This window comes from Puma concolor, chromosome E2 (assembly GCF_028749965.1).
Source record: "Puma concolor isolate L17-30 chromosome E2, mPumCon1.1.hap2, whole genome shotgun sequence".
Taxonomy (NCBI): Eukaryota; Metazoa; Chordata; class Mammalia; order Carnivora; family Felidae; genus Puma; species Puma concolor.
Window position 1 is genome coordinate 18,423,989 of NC_141681.1, and position 18,161 is coordinate 18,442,149.

The following is an 18,161-nucleotide window of genomic DNA, read 5'->3' on the forward strand; positions in this document are numbered from 1 at the left end:
TGGCCAGGTTGGGCAACTCCAGGAACTGTTTGCTTATTGATTAGAAAGAAAAGGCTCCCCCTCACACCACAGTTTCTGCCCACTTTTCCTTTCTATTGGTTTGCCTGCGGCCAGGAAGGGCACTCTGTTCCAAATTCCAAGGCAGCTGAACCCCTCCTCCCTCCAGCTCCTGCAGACGCCTCACAGGTAAAGGCAGCTCACAGGCCTCGGGTAGGGGACTAGATCCTGGCCGCTAATGCAACAGGAAGGGCTCAAGTGTGCAACAAAGCACCTTGACCAAAATATCTCTAACATCATCTCCAACCAGGGTCTAACATGTTCTGCACATGGATTCTCTGGGATGCTTTTTTTTTTTTTTTTTTTAATTTTTTTTTAACGTTTATTTATTTTTGGGACAGAGAGAGACAGAGCATGAACGGGGGAGGGGCAGAGAGAGAGGGAGACACAGAATCGGAAACAGGCTCCAGGCTCTGAGCCATCAGCCCAGAGCCTGACGCGGGGCTCGAACTCACGGACCGCGAGATCGTGACCTGGCTGAAGTCGGACGCTTAACCGACTGCGCCACCCAGGCGCCCCTGGGATGCTTTTTAAAAATACCCAGGCCCATCGCTTCTCGGCCTTTTGGCTAAGATCAAGTGTAGTATCTGTTCTTATCAGTTTAATAAAAATACCCAGGCCTGAGCATATTTTAAATCTGCCCCAGGTGCTTAGAGCACCCAGTGGGGTGGAGAATGGCTCTTCAAGGGCTCCCTTTGTGCCAGGCCAGAGGTAGAGTAAGTACTTTATATTATCACAACCACTAAGGGAAGGATCACTCTCAATTTTATCAGTTAAGTGACTGATGTTAAGTGACTCTCCCAGGATCACACACCAATGAACGGCAGGGCTGGAATTCTAATATAGGTCTAACTGAACCCCGAAATCCATAGTCTTAACCCTTACATACGCTATCTTCTCCACAGCCTGACTTCTTTTGGGACCCCCTCTTTTCTCCACCACTGTCTGGCAGTAAGATGAGCATACCCAGTGATTTCCCTTCCAATTTACCTGGGCCAATGAATGCTGACACGATGGGAAAAACACACACCTCACATTTTCTGAGTCACTTTTTATGAGGGTGCTTTGTTACCCACACCAACTCCCTACCAAACCCTAGTTTTTTGTTTTTAATTTCATAAAGCAGCACCGTGTATCCATCAAAGGAAAAATGTAAGAAAACACAGATGCATAGCAGCCAAAAAGTGGAAACTTAAGTGTCCCTCAACTGATAAATGAACAAAATGCAGTCTATCCATGTAAGAGATTATTATTCACCAATAAGAGGAAATTAATTGCTGACACATGCTAGACCATGCATGAATCTTTTTAAAAATTTTTTTTAAATGTTTGTTTGTTTGTTTGTTTATTTATTTATTTATTTAAAGAGAAAGAGACAAAGCATGAGGTGGAGAGGGATGAGAGAGGGAGACACAGAGTCCAAAGCAGGTTCCAGGCCCTGAGCTGTCAGCACAGAGCCCGACGCGGGGCTCGAACTCACAGACCATGAGATCATGACCTGAGGTGAAGTTGGACGCTCAACCAACTGAGCCACCCAGGCACCCCAGACCATGGATGAATCCTGAAAACATTCCCCTAAGTGAAAGAAGCCAATCATAAAAGATTGCTTTTTATGGTTCAACTTATATGAAAAGTCCAGAATAGGTAAACCTACAGACAAAAAACCAATTAGTGGCTGCCTAAGACTGGTGGGGTTTGGGGTGGGGAGAGCTGAGGAGTGACAGCAATGGAGTGAGGGATTTCATTTTGGGATGATGAAAATGTTTTAAAATTGTCTGTGTTTACACAACTGTAAATGTATTGAAAAGCCACTGACTCCGACACTTTATTTTTTCTTTGAATCCTACACTTTTAAGTTTATTTATTTACTTTTGAGAGAGAGAGGGAGAGAGAGAGAAAGACCAAGCAGGGAAGGGGCAGAAGGAGGAAGAGAGAATCCCAAGCAGACTCTGCTACAGCCCAACATGGGGCTCAATCCACAAACTGTGAGACCATGACCTGAGCATGACCTGACCCAAAATCAAGAGTCTGACACTCATCTGACTGAGCCACCCAAGCACCCATGAATCCTACACTTTAAATGGGTGAAATATCTGATGTGAGAAGCATATCTCAATATAAGCATTTAATTAACCAAAAATAAAAAATAAAAGAACAAGCCAAAAGCACAATGTCCTCAAGTTCCCATTCATACAGAAAAGCCACTGTCTATGCCTGTAATTTGTTCCCTCAGATTTCTATAGCCCTCTCCTAATTCACTCATTTCCCCTGTCCTGCAATCCCTTGATAGCCTATTTTTCTTTTTTTTCTTAAAGCTTATTTATTTTTGAGAGAGCACGAGCAGGGAGGAGGGGCAGAGAGAGGGCAAGAAAGAGAGAATCTCAAGCAGGCTCTGCACTGTCAGCACGGAGCCTGATGCAGGGCTCGAATTCATGAACCGTGAGATCATGACCTGAGCCGAATCAAGAGTCCCACGCTTAACTGACTGAGCCACCCAAGATGCCCCTGATAGCCTGTTTTTCTAAAATTAGGGCATGGGGGCACCTGGCTGGCTTAGTCGTAAGAGCATGTGACTCTCGGTCTCAGGGTCATGAGTTGGAGCCCCACCTTGGATGTAGAGATTATTTTTAAAAAAAGGGGGGGGGTGCCTGGGTGGCTCAGTCGGTTAAGTGTCCGACTTCAATTCAGGTCATGATCTCATAGTCCATGAGTTTGAGCCCCACATGGGGCTCTGGGCTGACAGCTCAGAGCCTGGAGCCTGCTTCAGATTCTGTGTCTCCCTCTCTCTCTGCCCCTCCGCCACTCATGCTCTGTCTCTCTGTCTCAAAAATAAACAAACAGGTTAAAAAAAAAAAAACTTAAAAAATAAAAATAAGATTAGGGTATGGACACTATAATACTCTTAAGAACCTTCTTTCCTAAGTTTCTTCTTTCTCTCCATTTACGCATTAAAAAACAAACTTAGGGATGCCTGGGTGACTTGGTTGGGCATCCAACTCTTGACTCTTGATTTGGGCTCAGGTCCTGATCTCACAGTGAGATTAAGTCTGGCTTAAGATTCTCTCTCTTGCTCTGCGCGCCCCCAACTTTCATGAGTGTGCTCTCTTTCTCACAAAAAACAAAACAAAACAAAAACATTAACCTATGCAGTTATTAGGATAGATATAATATAACTAAACTACTCTGCAACAAAAGGAAACAACACACCGCCGCTAAGGGCAATAGCACTGATGAACATTATGCTCAGTGGAAGAAAAGGACAAACACTGGAAAAGATTGCCAGCTCTGGAAGATCAGATTCAGTTAGTCTGGGGCATGGCCCAGGCTTGGTTATTTTATTTTATTTTATTTTATTTTTTTATCAGTGCAGTAAAGAGTACCTTCTTATTTATGCAAAAATTCTAGAAAACTAGAGACAGAAAGCAGCAGCGGCAGGCTGGAGCTGGGGGTGGGGTAGGCATGAGGCTTGATTGCCAGTAGGCAGGAGGGGATTTGAGGAACGAAAGCATTCTAAAAGTGGATTGTGGGGATGCCACACAGCTGCGTACATTTATAAAAATTATCTCTCTGTATTCTTGCTGTGAGTAAATTGTGTGGTATGTAACTCACATCTGGATGAACCTGTAACAAAAATAAGTTACTTGGGTCTCCTCTGAGTCAAAGTCCCATGGTTCAGAAAAGATACAATCCATGCACCCCATAATGCCAAGGTTAGGGTGTTAAAGTGGGGAGGGAGAAGAGAGGCGATAAATAATTCCTAATTAGCAGCAATTAGAAGAATAAATATCCAATATAAGGATACTCATTATGCGCAAGCTTTGTGCTGAGCACGTGAAAACCTGGACTCCCAAGCTGGTATAAAGCAGGTGGTGCTCTTTAAACCCTGGATGCTCGGGGCGCCTGGGTGGCGCAGTCGGTTAAGCGTCCGACTTCAGCCAGGTCACGATCTCACGGTCCGTGAGTTCGAGCCCCGCGTCAGGCTCTGGGCTGATGGCTCAGAGCCTGGAGCCTGTTTCCGATTCTGTGTCTCCCTCTCTCTCTCTGCCCCTCCCCCGTTCATGCTCTGTCTCTCTCTGTCCCAAAAATAAATAAACGTTGAAAAAAAAAAAAAAAATTTTAAACCCTGGATGCTGATGAGCCAGAGGCCCAGAAAAGCCTAAGTCCTTTGCTCAAGGTCACAGAGCTAGTCGTTCTCTGAAGCAGAATTCACACCCAGGACCTGCCACCACAGGCTCTGACTTGAGGAAGGAGAGAAGCTCCAGGGAGAGGTAAGAGCAATGTGAAATGGAGGCAGACCCATCCTGGCCACAAAGATAGACCACCAAAGCCAGACCCAATTGTCTATAAAGAACACAACCCAAATAGAAATATGCGCCAATCTGGGGGCAGCAGTTCCCAAGCCCTGGCTCACATAGAAATGTGCTGACGTTGGCTGCGGAAACACGGAAATCTGCTGCAGAGTTCAGAATTTGGAATCATTCAGTAAACTCAGGAACAAGGTCTGGAAACCTCTTTTGCAACACAAAGAAGGCTTGCACCTTTTCCAAGTGTGGGTTGTGCTGGAAAAGCTTGGGGCCTCCTGCCTCTGACATTTGCAACAAAACTCCTAAAAGGGCTCCAAAGAACAGCTGGAAGCCAAGGCTGCAGAAGTGAGGCATTTCCCACAGAGTCTCTGGGTCACATGCATTTGCAGATGACTCCAAAACAAGTGCTCACTTGTCCAATAGAGCTTACAAGAGGAGGCTTTCTCTTCTTTAATAGATGCTAGCATCATTTTTCATTATCAAGAACAAATAAGCATTGATGCGAAAGTGAGCTGCTTCCAAGAGCGTTTGCTAAATCCACTCAGCTGGCTCTAAAGGTAAACCCTCAGACCCCACGTGTGTGCCCTTGCACAGGCTCCTGAGAAATGAACCCTACAACCAATCCTACATCCCTCCAAGTACCGGGAAAAAGGAGAAAGATCTCAGATTAGGGTGCTCACTCCAAGAATTCCAAGTAGGATAAAAAAAAAAAAAAATGACATGAAGACCAGGTCAAGGTTTGGAGACATGGACTGTGCCATATGCTGGGGCAGAGCCACAGGCCACATGGCCACTGTTGCAAGATGCAACTGTATGTTTGCTGCCACCACAGTACCTGTGGACCCTGTCCCAGCAGCAGCTCCCCAACTTCTCATTTTCCTGGTTTCAACTCAGACAAGACTCCACGGTCCTTTTACCCAGACTCTTACCATTTTCCCATGGGGTCAAAACTGGAATATTGCACCATGCGAAATGAACTATGTACAACGTTATCCATTAAGGCAGTTTGTAGTAGCAAAATATGGGAGACAATTCAAGCATCTATCAAGAGAAGGTCAGGGGGCGCCTGAGTGGCTCAGTCGGTTAAGTGTCCTACTTCAGTTCAGGTCATGATCTCACAGTTCGTGAGTTCAAGCCCTGCGTCCGACTCTGGGCTGACATAGCCTGGAACCTGCTTCGGTTTCTATTCTCCCTCTCTCTCTGCCCCTCCCTCACTCGCTCTCTCTCAAAAATAAGCAAACACTTAAAAAAACGAAAAAAAAAAAAAAAAAAAAAAAAGAGAGGTCAGTTATAAACTATGGAATTTCTTTAGTTTCCAAAAAAATACTATTGTGGCTACAAAACAAACGAGAAAGCTCTTTATGCACTACCAAGGAACGAAACTTAAGACATATTGTCAAGTGGTAAAAGGCACAAAGCAGTACACAGGATAATATATATTCATACTTGCTTATGTTTGCATATACAAATTTGGAAGAAACCATTAAGCAAGATTACAGGGTGGGGGTAGGGCTGTTATTGGACCAAAAAAAGGACAGTGTGGGACTCAACTTTTCGTTGTGTATGCTGTTTGTACCGGTCACTTTTTCAGCCATGTGAACATATTGCTCATTCCTAGGTTAGAAAAAAGGGAAAAAAAGAATCGTAGGGGACACATATAGGGTGTTTTCTGTTCATTCTACAGGATAAAAATTTATATTTTTGCAAAAGCTCAGAAGACTTGTCCCCAGGGGACCAGGACCCCTCTGAGAATCTCAGCAACCCAGGATGCAGGAGATCATAGGGAGGGGTCCACATGGGTGGCATGAAGGAAGGGGATGATCCACACATGACCAGACAAGGAAGGGGTGCTGCTGGGGAGGACTCTAGTCTGCCGGTCTAGTAAGAAAAATGCTGGATGCCGAGTTAGGTGACCAGATTCTCTCAGGGGTTTGTCAGGAAGATGAGTAGTCAAGTCCTTTCATTATTCCTGGGTTAGTTTTCTCATCAATGACACACACCATCTGAACTGTATCAGCAAAGATGTGGGCTCAGGGGTCTTCTTGGACATCATGGCAAGTGGAACCAGTACACCTTTTTTGGACGGCATTCTGACCACATTTAGAGATTTTCCATTCTTACCACCTCTTGTCCAGCAAAGCCCCCGTCTACAACCTCATCCCACAGCCAGACTCACACAGCTAAAGGAGGATACGTATTTAAGGAGAGTCACTGCAGGCGTGGGGAAGTGGCAAAGACAGAAACGGCATCGACAGAAGACTGGTTAAATAAACAATAAGCATCCACTCAACAGAAAATAGTGCAGAAATTACAAAGAATGAAATGGTTGTGAAAAAGAATCACGTAGGGGCGTCTGGGTGGCTCAGTCGGTTAGGTGTCCCCGACTTCGGCTCGGGTCATGATCTCACGGTTTGTGGTGAGTTCAAGCCCCACATCAGTCTCTGTGCTGACAGCTAGGAGCCTGGAGACTGCTTTGGATTCTGTGACTCCTCCCCCCCCCGCCCCTCCCCCACTTGTGCTCTGTTTCTCTTTCTCAAAAATAAACATTAAAAAAAAAAAGATTCATTCTTTCTCTCTCTCTCTCTCTCCCCCCCCACCCCTTCTCTGCTCACTCCCAGGCACCCTCTCTAAAATAAAATTTTAAAAAAAGAATCAAGTAAATCTATGTGTAATAATATGGAGGAACTTGTCTTTAAATAAAATCAAAAAGCAAAATGGGATGAAGAACACACTTAGAATATCTTCAGAAAGAGGGGCACCTGGCTGGCTCAGTCGGTAGAGCAGGTGACCCTTGATCTCGGAGTTGAGTTTGAGCCCCACGTTGGGTGTAGAGATTGCTTAAGTGAATAAATTAATCTTTAAAAAAACAACATTCAGAAAGATACAAGAGACTGGTAACTTGGGTTGTCTCTAGAGGCAAAGTGCTGATGGGAAAAGTGGGAGGGAGACTTGCTTTTATATATTGTTGTACCATTTGAACTGGTTCATGTTTGCTTTCTATCTTCACATAAACTGACAGTTTTTTCTTTAATGACAGAGTTAAACTGAAGGAGGGATAGTGTTTAGCCAACTAATTTCAATAGGAAAGCCCTGCATTCAGGCTTCCAAAAACCCCTAACGCAGACGTCAGTTGCATTATCAGAAACAAGACACTCAGGATATGAGAGGCTATCTGGTACTGTTCTATCCAATTCCATCTGTGGCTTGAGAAGTACATTCTCAGGGTCACAGTCTAATGAGCTAAAGGATGAATGCTTTTTTCTTTCCAAAAGTCATGCTTTAAGAGGGACACTGACCCCTGGAACTAGTCCAGAGGCAGAGGGGCAAGAATGGCACACTGCCCTCTACAGAATGAGGGACAGGCTGGGAGAAGAGACAGACTGTACAGGGCTGATGCCTAGAAACATTGGTAACGATGGCACCAGAGGGCAAGATAAAGGTCAGGGGGGGAATCGAAATAGTGAGACCACTTGGGAAGGAAAGGAAATGTCTTATGCTAAGATCTACCCTCAAACGGAACTGGGCTGCCAGGCCTCCCCAACACCCCTCACTCGCTCAGATGGCTTCAGCAGGTGTAGCCCCCATGCAGCTGAGCTGCATAAACTTGTAGGTGCATGAACTTGGGAGTCCAGATAGATCTGGATTCTAATCTCAACTATGCCTCTAACCAGCTGTATGATCAACATCAACCCTTAAGTCTCAGTTTCGTCCATTTTAGAAAGAATGGTCCCTACACACCATGGAAATCTGTTGGTAAGATCAGAATTCTCATCAAGCACTCATCCAGAGCATCCCATGTGGCTGACCCTATAAACTGTGCTGCAGTTACTGTCACATTATAGACATTCGGAACTGGAAACTTGTGCAGCTGCCTCTGAGGCCACCCTGCAGGAAAGGCAGGGCCACGAAGGTGGTACAGGCTCTATGGCCCTCCAGTAGACTAAAATCCCATCAGTGCCTCCCTCTGGACTCACCCAGACCCCTCAGGACTTGCCACTCCTACTTGTGGGTGTGGTGGCCCCTTGCCTATGGGCAAGATCTAAATGTGAGGAAGTCAATGCTTTCCCACTTCTTCAGATCAAAGTGAAGGCAACACAGGGAACAGTGTCCTCCCTTCTCAGGCCACCTGGAAATAACTCCATGCCTGTGAAACGAAGTTTCCCATTACTCTTTTCCTTTTCTGTGTCCCTCCTGAGAACTTATTAGCAGTGAGAACCTCAGAACCAATTCAAGGTCTATGGGGGAGTCCATGGAATTACCAGTAAAGATGTAGACGCTAGTAGGAAGCTCCATGGCCTTTGAGAATTTCCTGAAGGGGCCAGAGATTCCCAAAGCAGAGCCCTGGCCTAAAGACACACTGAGCGTGTGACTGCTGGGAGGGAGAATGAGAACGAAGGGGCTCAAATGATGCCACAAAGATTGGTTGCTTCCAATGCCACCCCAACCTTCGAGCACCAGCAAGCAGAGAAGTAACTCCAAACCTCCTGCTGGCGTGTTTTGAGGGCTATGAATAATAAAAAACAAAGCACAGGTAAGGGGTTGGGGCAGGAAAATGAAAACGGGAAGCGAAGAACATGGTGACAGTTAAGCACTGGACACTTATTTCCCCAGACCCACCCAACTCATCTCTTGATGCTCAGATCATTGCAGTAGCCTCCTGAAGGTCTTCCTAACACTGCCCCAGGTCCCCTGGGCCTTTGCTCCACACAATGGCCTGGTACAACCAGTCAGATCAGGATCTGCCTGTGATCCACTCAAAGTCCTCCAAGGATCCCCATTTCTTCCCAAATAAATGCCCAACTCCCTATTGTCAGGCCCCAGCTACTTCTCTGACCTGTCACCAATCATCCCAACCTCACTCACTGTTTAAAACCAACATGCTAGAAATGCTCCTAAGTCATCCATATTTGTTGTTCCCTTTACCCAGAGGACCATGCTCTTCATGGCTCCTTCTCTCCTTTCCTCCACTCAAAGGTCAAGGTGAATGTTACCTTCGATGCAGTTCCTGAACGTTCTAGTTAAAACAGCACCCCACTGTCTCTAGTATTCCCTCCTCATGCTTCTTCTGTTTTTTCTTTATGGCATTTACCACCTCATTATAGATTTACCAGACCTATTTACTTACTATTTACCTACTATTCCTAAGTTCCATGAGAGCAGAAGTTTTGCCGGTCCCTGAAATGTTGTGTTTATTACTATATATCCACAGGATACTCAACACTGCCAAGCATTTAATAGGTACTCAATAAACATTTGTCAAGTGAATAAATGGTGCCTTTGTCTTCCCTAAACATTGGTAAGATATTATGGGCCAGACGGCCCCAAAGTCAATCCAAGAGCAAATAAACCCTGAACAAGTAGACCAACAGAGGTGAACATACTTTCCAGAGACCATGGTGGAGCCTGGAAATGACCAGAAATTGAAGGCTCCGAATCCCCAGTTTTAGACACTGACTAAGGGACTTGGGGTCAGCCCCAACAGAAGGGGGACAAGGATACTCATGAGTCAGGAGTACCCATCTTAACTTCATGAGTCTTTTCAAACAGGCTAGTACACTATGTTATAATGATCTCACACCTATGATTACTAGTTAAGTGTTCAAGTATTAACCATCACAAGCACCTTGCAGATTCTTAATTAATCCTCACAATCCTAGGAGGTAGGTACTGTGGTCCCATTTTACAGGTGAAGAAACCAAGACTGATAGAAGTGAAGTGACTTCCCCATGGTCACACAGCTAGCAAACATGCAGAGATGAAAACTGAACTCAGGCCAGCCTGACCCCAAAGCCTTTATAGTCTCCACTTTGCCCTACCTCTCTCATCTGTTCTGTAGACTCTCTTCCCTGGTTCTATCATTTCACTCTTCCTGCACAAGATCACCTAATGGAAGTGTCAGGTTCCAGACAGGAGAGGTTTTTTTCCTCAGAGAAGCCACTGGGGCATTTCATTAAAGTTGGCACTCCAGGTAGAAAGCTAAGTGCTGAGGGGGCAGGCAGTGTGTTGACATCTGACAAGGCCCATTTAGAGGAGATCTTTGGAGATTTTCAACAGCACAAGAACTAGCTCTAAGAGCTATAAGTAAAGTTGGCTCAACACTTTGGCTGATACTGGACCTCACTGACCCTAGTGAAACCGGAGTGGCGACCTGACCATCCCCAAAGGCCTTACTTGCTTAGATAAGGGTGCAACTTTTGGGTGTTAATTCCCAGAGAACTTCCTGCCTTCTGACAAAGGAGGCATGCCAGAGGAGCCAGGGAGAGAAGGAAAACCTTCTGCCCATCAGTTAAATGGGAAAACAGTGCACTAACCAAACTCCATACAACAAGGCAAAGACCTGCCAACGATCCCAGTTTTAAATACTTTCCCCTCTTAGTCTCAATGTTCCATTTCTGCTGACTGGGCAGGAGTTCAGACCAGTCAGGATGCAATGTTCTCCTTTAAAACACCCTTTTAAGCCATTAGCTTAGGCTCATCTGGAGAGCCTGCCTGCCTTTGCATTACACAATACATCAAACTTGTCTTGGGTGTTCATTTTCTTCAGCAGGTAGGTGGCTGTGGTTTCCCAGAATCCCTTCAGGGTTCTTCAGGGAGTGGGGCCGTGCGGAATCACCTACATTTCAAGGTTGTTTCCTGAAAGCTCAGATAAAGCTCTACTACTCCAAACAGGAACTGTTTCACTAATAACGTATTTTCTAGCCCTTGGCATTTTTAAAAATCAAGACATAATTCACATAACATAAAATCCACCAATTCAAAGTGCATAATTTCAGTGATTTTTAAGTTATTCCCTATGTTGTGCAGACATCACCACAATCCAATTCCAGAAAATTTCCATCACCCCAAAAAGAAAACCATACCCATCAGCAGCCCAATTCCTCTCCTTCCCTCTCCCCCCTCCCCCCCAGCAGTCACTCATCTGTTTCCTGTCCATATGGATTGGCCTATTCTGGACATTTCACATAAATGGAATTACACATTATGTGGCCTTTTGAGTCTGGCTTCTTTTGCTTAGCCTGTTTTCAAAGACATCCATGTTGTACCATGTATCAGCACCCTGTTCTTTTTAATGATTGAATCTCATCCCATTATATGGGCAGACCATATTTTGCTTACCCATTCATCAACTGATGAACACTTGGGTTGTGGTTTTTGTTTGTTCGGTTTTTGGCTAATAGAAATAACGCTGTGAACATTCACGTACAAGTGTTTGTGTAGACATATGTTTTCAAGTCTCTTGGGTATATACCCAGGAGTGGAATTGCTGGCCCACATGGCAATTACGCTCAACTTTTTGAGGAAATGCCAGACCGTTTTCCACATCTTTACATTCCCACCAGTAGCATGTGAACGAACTCCTCCACATCCTTGCCAACAGTTGTCATTTTCTGTTTCTTTGGTTTTCAAAGATCTTATTTATTTAATGTTTATTTAGTTATTTATTTTGGAGAGAGAGCAAGAGAGCATGAACAGGGGAGGGACAGAGAGAGAGGAGACAGAGAATCCGAAGCAGGCTCCGCAATGTCAGCATAGAGCCCAATGTGGGGATTCCACAAAACAGGCGACCATGGCCTAAGCCTAAGTCAGACAGTTAACTGAATGAGACACCCAAGTGCTCCTGAAGACTTGATTTTTATTTACTTGTTTCTTTTCTGAAGACTTTATTTTTTAAGTAACTTCTACACCCACTGTGGGGCTTGAACTTACAAACCCGAGATCAACACTCACACGCTCTACCCAGTGAGCCACTTGCCCCTCTGTTTTTCATATGACAGCCATCCCAGCGAGTGGGTGCGAAGTGCTATCTTATTGTGGCTTTGCTAATCATCTTTTAAGGAAACATGTCACTGCCCCTAGAAAATCACCACTTGAGACACAGAGTTGCTTTGAAGGCAGCCCCAGCTGAAGCCTTTTGGTGGTGGTAATTACAACAACTACTATTTCTCCCACTGACCTTTTCTACGCACATACTACTATTGCCACTAATACTTTGTATAGCGCGTACTATGGGGCAGGCTCACGATATCAGACATCTGATCTTCACAGTAACTATAAGAAATGCTAGTATTATCTCCATTTACCAGATGGGAAAATTGAGGTGCAGAGGAGTTGAGTAACTTGCTCAATGTCCCACAGCTTGTAAGTTACTGACATGAAACTGGAATCTGAGCACAGGCTGTGTGGCCCCAGCGCTCTTGACCACTATGCTTTCACAGATGGTTTCTGAGCACACGGAGTTTGTGGAGAAACCCTGGAGGTGGCACAGGAAGGTGACATACCTGAACACCACGTTCTAAAAGGCTTATCAACACCAATATCACATCTGTGACAGGGCTATCCATAGGAGATGGAACCGCCTGGTAGTAATTAATCACACACACACAGACCTCCAGTTCAAGTTAACTCGTTTGTCCTCCGCCAGGCCTCAGTTTCCTCATCTAAGAGATGGGTCTAATGGCAACCTCTTAATCTAAGGACTGCGGAGACGATTAAATGAGAAAGTGCAGACAGAAAAAGACTCTAGCGGACCTACAAGTCCGTCACACTTGCATTTTACACACAGGTTGTTTTGCTAAAAATGGTGCGTAAATTGGGGGCGCCTGGGTGGCTCAGTTGGTTATGAGCATCAGACTTCAGCTCAGGTCATGACCTCGTGGTTTGTGAGTTCGAGCCCAGGATCAGTCTCACTGCTGTCAGTGCTGAGCCTGCTCTGGAACTTCTGTCTGCCCCCCTCTCTCTGCCCCTTCCCGGCTCGCTCACACACGCTCTCAAAAATAAACACTAAAGAAAAAAAGGACATGAAAAAATACTGCATAAATCAAAACGTGTTAAGTTTTCCTGTAAAAGTAGATGTAAAGGATTCCTGTTCTTTAAAAGCTGCAAACAAGGGGCACCTGGGTGACTCAGTCACTTAAGCAGTTAAGTGTCCGACTTCAGCTCAGGTCATCATCTCACAGTTCATGAGTTTGAGTTTCCTGACAGCACAGAGCCCACTTCAGATCCTCTGTCCTCCCCCCACCCCGCCCCTCCCGGTTGCACTCTTTCTGTCTCTCAAAATAAATAAGTAAACTTAAAAAAAAAAAAAAAAGGTTGCAAACAAAATGAGACTTTACTATGTAAAACATTTATAGGCAAGTTCAAGTCTGAGTGAGTCAAATCCACATGTGAGTACACGGTAGGGTGGCTAACACTGAACTCAGTGCACATCAGGCATAATACTAAGCACTTTTTGTGTTTGTAGAGAACATAATTATCCAAAATAGCAAAATTACAGGAACTGTCCTTGTTACCTGCTACTACATTAAAAGAAATCCAAAATAGCTGTCTTTGGGGACTTTATGACTTTCACTGCTAAATTTCCTCTCTTGGGGGAGCCTGTGGAATATAGATAAAAAGTGGAAATGGGGTATTCAGCTCACGCTGAACACCCAAGCATCATAAGTCAGTGTTCTGGAAAATGCTTTACACCAGAGTTTATACTGTCTTGACCTTGAGGTCTAACTTCAGGGCCTATTAAATCATAACCTTTTATTCCTTTTGAAAGCAACATGCTGACTCCACCAGCTCTGTTTACTTTCCAAAGCTTCAGATCTAGAAGTCCCAGCTATGCTTTATTACAGGGGAAGGAAACAGAAGAAGTCTTTGAAAATTACAAACTTGAGTTCCTTGTGTGGCTGATATGTACATGGATACAGCTTACATGAAACTCACGTGCTTACAAACACAAAAACAGAAACTTCCATTGCCTCCTTGCAACCAACAGATGCTCTAAGTCCTATCCCCAAAACGGGAGAACAGAAGGAGGCCAGCGGCTCTGATCAGAAGGGAAGAATGCCACTTCTCATGTCCCCTACCGTCTACATGGTGATCAGAGAAGCCAACATTTTATAAATGGCTTGCAAGATTCTATAATCAATAAAAGACATTCCTGGGAGAGTTGGGGATATTTTGAACATGGAATGGCTGTCAGAGGAGACTGTAAATTTTCTTTGTTGGGACAATGGTGATTTTTAGTTGTGATTCAAAAGGAGAATGCCCTTGCTCCTAAACTACAGGCTAAAATATGTAGAGGTGATAATCCGTAACATGCTTTCAAATGGCTCACAGAGCAAACGTAAATACACGGACAGTAAATCTGACGGTGCTGATTGTAAAATGAAAAGTATTCAAGTGTTCACTGGACTATTTCTTAACTTTATGTATGTTCTAAGTTTTTCGTAATGAGAAGTTGTGGGAATGGGGGAAGAACTAACCAAACTAACCAACCACATACTTACTGAGGATGCAGTGAGGACTGACATTCAGCTCAGCTTGGAGGCACGGACAGCTGCACCAATGGCTGATCCACTGAACAAGTCCCCTGTCAGCGGGTGAGCGGCCTCCTCCCGGAACCACGGGGTGATGTGAGGTGGGGTGGGGTGATGTAAGGTGGGGTGGGGTGAGGTGAGGTGGGGTGGGGAGGGCTTCCCCCATGCCCACAACCCTCCCCCGCAAGCTGCTGCTCAGGACCTCAGGACCTGTTTGAGCACTTGATGCCAGGCATCCACACTTTGATTGCAAAGGGTCTCCATGCTAGACTGGACATTTTAATAACATCCACTCCTGAATATTGGTAACTCCTGGCCATTTGCCAAAACCCTTCTTTCTTCTTAGGTATGTCCCAGAGTCTCTGCTCTTGGCCAGCTCTGCTAGCATAACTTGCTTCCCCCGAATGAGAACAGGAAGAGCCCTGTGGCATTGAGCATTCAGGAGAACTTGAGTTTAAACCCTAGCTGTGCCATCTCCTAGCTGCATAAGCCTGGGCCAGTCACTTTGCTTCTCTAAGACTCAGTTTTACTTCACTGCAAGATACAGATAATACAGTCAGTTCTATTATACTTGTTTCGAAAATGCAAATGTGTTCCAACATGAATGACTTATTAGGGAAAAATTTGAGCATAACTCCAATTTCAAGTTTGCTCATGTGTGTAATTTTGTCTGTGAGAAACATAGGTGAATACGGAGCAGTATACTCTGAAGGGTAGGAATGCACAAAACACACAGATCTTCCAGCCACACCCATCTGCATCTGGTGTTACCACTTTCCATCTGACTTCCGATTATCCTCCTTCCACAAGAACTCACAAGACGCAGCCCCATCATACCTACTCCCACAGGCAAAACTTTTTTTTAATGTATCACAATGAAGTATTTGAGTGCTGTGCCCCTAGCCATTTCCCTTTAAGTCCTGTGGTTTTTATTGGGTGATTTTGCAGTGCCGTGATTTTTAGGAAGGCCTCTGTCCTGTTACAATGTAGTAGTAACAATAGTTGCTACCTCACAGAGTGTGGGAAGATACATGCAAGGTACGCACATGCAGGGAGGCTGGCTCCGTGGGTGGAGCATGAGGCTCTTGATCTTGAGGTTGTGAGTTCGAGCCCCACGTTGGGTGTAGGGGTGTAGAGATTACTTAAATACATAAATAAACTTTCAAAAAGGGAAAAACTTAAAAAAAAAAAGAAAAAAGACACATGGAGGGAGAGGTGAGTCCAGTGGTGGGCACACTGTAAGTATTCAATAAACGTTGGCTAACATCGATCTCTCGTTCTGAATGCAGAGCCTGGCGCACAAAAGATGCTCTGAGAACGCTTACTGAACTTTCCCTGAAAGGTCTATGGTTTATTAACCTCAGTGGACTAATTAAAGAGACTTATCCTTCTCTCCCAAGAGGTTGGGAGGAGTAGTATCTGTCAAGCCATAAATTAGAGAGGAGGCATCACAGAACTAATGGGGCCCTTCCCTTCCATGCCTGGCCAGAGGACAAGAGTCATAAAGACAATGATCCTGTCTGCAAGGAGTCCAGGACATAAACTCTTGGCCATCATGTGGCAGTATGAGGTCGACTGTGAGACAAGTATCCTAGAGTCCTACAGGAAGCCCCACAGTATAGTATTAAGTGGTTAAGAGCCCATGTGAGAGGTCAAATGACTAAGTTCAAACCCTGGCTCCATCACTTAGCAACCACCTCCTCCCACGGTACTTTGCTTATCTGTAGAGCAAAGATCACAATGGTCCCTGTTTCCTCAAGGGGTGAGATGATTCAACAGGTTAATCCATGTAAAGCCCTTAGCGCAGGGTCAGACACAAGAGAAGTTCAGTGAACATTAGCTGCTATTTCAGGCCTGAAGAGAAAACCACATGCTACCTGCAACAGAGCTGGAGCGGGAAACCGCACATATGTACAGCAGTCAGGGGAGGGTAGATCTAGCTGGAACTGAGAGACAGGATACAGGGGGTAGGAGCTCATTTTCAACCGTCCATTCCAAATCCTCTGACACATTGCCTCCACTTAGCTACCTATATTCATTGAATAAACTTCATGTTCTGGTTTCCTAAACAAACAGAAAGAACCACCTCCAGTTGAGGGCAAAGGTGGTTCCCTGATTTACCAGAAGGATAAATCAGCCGAATGGAATGGTTCTATCATTTCATCAGGGTGGAAGCTGACACGGAGGTATTTACCTGTCTTTCAGAAAAGACTATCTTTACACAGCCATAAAAAAGCATGAAATCTTGGGGCACCTGGCTGGCTCAGTGGGAAGAGAGTGTGACTCCTGATCTTGAGGTTGTGAGTTTGAGGCCCATGTTGGGTATAGAGATTACTCAATTAAAAAAAAAAAAATCTTGGGGCGCCTGGGTGGCTCAGTCGGTTAAGTGTCTGACTTCAGCTCAGGTCACGATCTCGTGGTCCGTGAGTTCGAGCCCCGCGTCGGGCTTTGGGCTGATGGCTCGGAGCCTGGAGCCTGCTTCCGATTCTGTGTCTCCCTCTCTCTCTGCCCCTCCCCGTTCATGCTCTGTCTCTCTCTGTCTCAAAAATAAATAAACGTTAAAAAAAAAAATTAAAAAAAAAAAAAATCTTGCCATTTGCAACAACATGGAATTTAAATATCTATATTTAAAAATATAAATATAAGTATAAGTAAATATAAATATAAATATAAATATAAATATAAATATAAATATAAATATAAATATAAATATAAATATAAATATAAATATAAATGAAGGGACCATCTAACCCAGAGACAGGATCTGGCCTCTGCCTACCCCTTCAATGCAGTCTCCTACCTGTTACCACACCACATCCACCAGGCCCTTGCCACAAGGGCCTCTTCTTCCCCCCATACACTGTGCTCTTTGCTGTCTTGGGCTCTGGGTCTTGGCTTTTCTCTGCTTCTGACAGTTCTTTTTCTGGCATCCTCCCCTCCATCACTACACATAACACACACTCCCTCCTAAAACTTGCCTGACCCACTCTTCCCTACATGAGGTCCCCTCCTCACTCCATTTACTCTACCCCATTTCTCTGCTTTACTCCCTTCATAGAATGTGCCACTCCCTGAAATCCTATTCATTTACATGTTAATGTCTATTCAGACACTAGATCGGAAGTTCCCTGAAGGCACGGGCCTGGCGCGTTGCCCTTTCTGCAGTACCCTGGTGCCAGCAAAAGGCAGGCCCCGAAAAACATAGATTGACTGATGTCTGCTTGACAGAACATGAGTCATTCATCCATCCATAAACATTCCTTGAGTGCCTACTCAGTGCCAAATTCTATGTTTGAGGCTGGGGTCAGAGTAGGATAGAAAAGAGATCCAAGTCCTTACCTGCGGGATCCTTCCAGTCCCAGGGGGAGAATGGAGGCAGAGGGGACCTGGCCAGGGTTGGCATCCATGGGAAAGAGGCCTGAGTCCAGAAGGTGACATTTTGAGCATGTGAGGCAGAGCTCCCTGGAGCTCACACCAGGTGGTGGTGAGCAAG

The 18,161-nt window shown here is 45.0% G+C and overlaps 1 protein-coding gene and 1 non-coding gene across 2 annotated transcripts in view; one reads left to right on the top strand and one right to left on the bottom strand.

The window, feature by feature from the left end:
- CDH1 (cadherin 1) overlaps positions 1-18,161 on the bottom strand; it is an 83,444-nt gene that overhangs the window by 34,534 nt on the left and 30,749 nt on the right. The gene's annotated exons all lie outside the window — the stretch shown is intronic.
- LOC147573412 (U2 spliceosomal RNA) lies at positions 606-801 on the top strand. The gene has a single exon (XR_015245190.1). It is a non-coding gene; the product is annotated as a U2 spliceosomal RNA (small nuclear RNA).